Consider the following 4,559-nt stretch of genomic DNA (forward strand, 5'->3'; position numbering starts at 1 on the left):
AAGGAAGACATCCACACACCGAGACACATAAAGCAAGATTATGTTTTGGGATTTACATCACAGGTTGAAATTAATCCGGGTAACTTTCCATCTACCATCTAGTGAATGAGGTTCCAGCATTTACGCCTATCAAATAAATAGAATTGATGTAATTTTCTGAACGTCTTCCTTATACTTGCTAAAGGCTAAAGCGGCAAAGGTACATTTGTTTTTCATTTTTTTTTTCTTTTTGACACGATCAGCACGGGATTGAACCCGGGAGCCCAACCCCTGGCCAACTGGGCAGTCTGGGCTAATGCCAGTTGGTTTTAACTTAAGCCCGAGCCTCATCCGAAGAAAAGTAAAATCATCATGAGCCCAGTTTTGAAAATTCAGGTTTTGCCATTTTTTGTATGCCACATAAAAAGTGCGAAAGAAATGCATTATGCGTTAGGCTGGATCCGTTGTTGCCGTATAAATGTGCCTACAACTTGTGATGTGGTGGCTGAGGTTATAGCAACATATATGCCCATGGAAACATGAGAAAAATGCAACTTGGCTGGATGTAGCAGCAAGCATGTTTGATAGCACTTTCTCACAGATACACTAAATGATGAACAAAGTTGACAATCTCTACGGACCATTTAGTTCTTGAAAATTCCAACAGCCATTCCTTCAAACTGGCGCTGGCCACTTCAAGAGCGATAGAAACTTTTTTCACTTTATTTCAATGGAATCTCCACTGTACACAGTTGGATCAGTTGATCAGTGACAGATATAATTTCTCGTATAATAAAACTGGCAACCCACTGTAAATATTGCTTACAACATGCTATGCTACCAAGAAGTTGGCAGTGCTAATCTTAACTGAAACTTTTATGGCATCTCCGCTCTGCAACATATTAACAATTTCATCAGTCGCTTGCTTATGGGAAGTCCTTTGTCAGACTGCAACTTGAACAGGGCTCCGCAATGTGAATTTGGGGTTTCAAGAGAAAATTGTTGACATTTCATGCGAGAGGCAGAGTGTCGTGTACTTTGCAGAGCAGTATCCAAATTAGCTGAATCCTTTCACGCTAACCATACCCTACATATTTCATGGGGTCCTCCGATGTCTGCAGGTGTAGGAACACTCGTTCGTGAAGAGGATGGGATCCATACGGGTAACAAACTCCTCGTGCAGTTGGCACAATAGACAATTTGGATCAAACTCAACTCGTCCTACGATTGGGAGTGATTCTAATTTGTGCATCCAGCTATGTGACGGTCAATCCACCCACTTTGAGTATCTTCTTAAAGACATCAACAGCTTAGCAGCCGGCTGTGACCACATTATTTTTTCACATCAATGCTGCCAAGCTAAGAAAATTGCTGGTTCTGTCCAAGCTTGCTTCCTCCACAAAGTTATATAAGCCACATGGATAACCAATCCCCCTCGAATCATTCAACTTCTACATAAAACATAGTAGTGGGAAAGCTTTACCCCTTTATGTGAAGCCTTTGTAGTTTCTTGGTCGGTCAAGTCCATTTACCAACAAATTATAATTCTTCTCCTGTTCTTCCATGTCAAATGAAACAGGATTAGTATTAGCAACATAACCTGGTAATCTTAATCGCCTTGCAATCTCACCCATCATGACTTTAATTTCACCTTATCTAGGGTGTGTTTCATGCCCAACCAAAAACTCGTGATCTTCGCCATTAACTTCTATAACACCACAACCAGGAATTTTCTTCACCCCAGCATTCTTCATTAACTTCCTCACATTACTTACTTTAACCCACTCATTGGATTCTGCATATATATTTGATAAGTTCACATATGCACCATCGTTTTTGCAGTCTAACTCAACTAGTTTTCTCGATGCTAACTCACTCAACTTCAAATTCCCATGGATATTACAGGCATTTGGGAGAGCTTCCCAAGCAGCCGCATGAGGTTTTATCGGCATACTCTTAACGAAATATATGGCATCCTCTAAACACCCATCTCTTCCATATAAATCAACCACACAACCATAATGCTCCTGTCGAGGTTCAAGTCCATAAAAAGTTAGACATCGATTCGAAATGCTTGATACCTTCTTCAACTAAACCAGCTACACTACACCCATGTAAAACCTGACACAAACGTAACGTCATTAGGTTGAACCCCTTCTTTTTTCATGAGATCAAACATTTCAATACATTCAATTCCAAATCCATTTATGGCTAATCCATTCATGAAACTACTCCAAGTATACACATTTTTCTCCCTCATCTTCTTAAAGACTTCCACTGCTTTACACATATTCCCGCACTTCGAATACTTATCCACATGAGCAGTCCCTAGTGTTATTGTCATTCGGACATTGTTTCTTTCCATATACCTTCACTAACTCTCACATCGTCAGATAACATTAAATGAAACAAGCGTAACGCCCTCTTGACCTTCCCGATTGAGCATACCTTGAAATCATTGCAGTCCAAGCAATGGAATCCCTCAACGACATTTTATCAAACAGTTCCCGGGCAATATTCACTTTACCATATTTGGCACAAGCACTCACCATTGCAGTCTGAAAAACCAGACCCGGTTCAAATAATGTTGAATAGATACTTAAACAAGAAACCAGAAATCCAAATTCAGAATACATATGAATTAATCCACTTTGAACATGTGGGTTTAGTTAAAATCCATATTTGATTATAGCACCATGGATAAGAAACCCAATCTCAGGTGATTCAGAAATCTGAGTACAACTTCTAACCATGAAATTAAATGTGTAATTATCAGGTGAAAAAGTTTGAGATTGAAGTATTTGATTATGGTAATAAAAAACTACGACGAGGAAAAGGGCTTCTAGAATGAGCTCTAATCATGGAATTTAAAGTGAAGATTGTTGGATATTCAGTTTGGTTAACGATTTCATTTGCATAATTAAGATTAACATCTGATTGAGTATGATTCAATGCTATGGAAGAAGTAAATTGACTTAAATAAATAGAATCATCAAGAATACCATTAATTAAGAGGTGGGTGTGGATTTCTTTGATTAGTTTAAGATTTCTGCATGAATCAGTTAGAGATATCCTCGGGTGTTTGGTTAAAAGTTTTCAAAGAAGAACGCATCTCTGTTGATATAATACTATGTTTTAAACTTTTAATTTCAGAATGAGGACTTTACATAGGTGAACCTTTTTGGATTTTTTTTTTTTTTTTTTTTTTTTTTTTTTTGAAGGAAAGACTGGTTTTAGCAAGCCGAAAATTATTAAATTACTTCATTAAATTGAGGTTTGAAGGATACATAATGATGGAGAATAACCATTTCACCCGTTGGAATCAGTAACACCAATATCAATTACATCACTAGAAAACAGAAAAAATAACCTAGTACTAAATTTACAGATTTCGAAATTTAAAGAAACGAAAAACCGAAATTGTACTGATTTACATTCCGTCGATGAAATTGACATCCTTCTACTGGTCATTAATTCAAACCATTTTGGTTCCTGATCTTTTGATTCTTGATCATTAGATACTTCCATGTAAAGGAAGTAATATGCCCAAAATGAAATCATCACTGCCAATCTTGGTCTTGTTTGCTGAAGAACATCATCGTCCATAATGTAATTGGTAACAATGAAGCAGCAGCACCACAAAAAAACACCAACTTGGCTAATATATAACGAATCTAGATGACATGGAGAAGTCATTAGATCAATCAAAACAAAATATTAAAAAAGCCTAAATAGAAAAATTGTTGGATCAACAATTTGTTTTATTGAATAAAATTATAAAAACTAATAGTACTGACCTTGATTTGGCCGGCAGATTTGAAAAATCAAATCTAACCCGGACAGATCAAGGATTCTAAACAAAGAAATAAGTGGGTTTACTGTTTTTTCCTGTGTGTTTTGCAGAGAAGAGAGTGGTTCTGTTTTCACCATCAAAAAGGGTTATTCTTTTTGGAAATATATACACCGTACTCGGGGCGACTATCCTCGACAAGTCGTAATGGTTTCTACCTTGAGTTCATTCTTCAGTCCTTGTGAATTTCCTATTCTTTTTTTCTTTCTAAAACTACACTCAATAAGGGAAATCCTTTTTTTCTCTTCTTTTTTACTACTTCAATTTAATAAATTACATATCATCAAGATCCGGTCCTTTCAAGAAATTCATTCGAAGTCTCGCAACAAGCTGAGCTCTAACCCCTTTCGTCATTCTTTCTTTGTCCCTTCAATTGAAAAAAGTGGCGTACTGGCAACAATATTGACCTAGTTATTTTCCTCCTCATTTCCAAACTTGATCGGATGTCTCATTCATCAGCATCTCTCCTCTCCTCAATGGGAAATTCTTTGTGTTACTGGCCAGCCGAGCAGAATAATAGAACTCCTTAACAGGAAATGCTTTGTGTCTATGGCCCGCCCAAGCAGAATAATAGAAATGGGTTTTGGTCTAAAATTTCTAAAATGGTGGTTTCTATCATCTTTTCGTGGTGTTTACTTGGTGACCACAACGTCATTGCTAAACAGTCTAAAAAATATGGGGGTGGTACAAGACGAAAGACTGTTTGTGAAGAGTTCAAACAACTTCTGCA

At 37.2% G+C, this 4,559-nt stretch overlaps 1 pseudogene; it reads right to left on the reverse strand.

Moving 5' to 3' along the window:
* Nucleotides 1-544: 544 nt before the first annotated feature.
* LOC113315401 lies at nt 545-3,585 on the reverse strand (annotated as a pseudogene).
* Between the last annotated feature and the right edge of the window lie 974 nt (nt 3,586-4,559).

Source organism: Papaver somniferum, chromosome 10 (assembly GCF_003573695.1).
Source record: "Papaver somniferum cultivar HN1 chromosome 10, ASM357369v1, whole genome shotgun sequence".
In the NCBI taxonomy this organism is placed as follows: domain Eukaryota; kingdom Viridiplantae; phylum Streptophyta; class Magnoliopsida; order Ranunculales; family Papaveraceae; genus Papaver; species Papaver somniferum.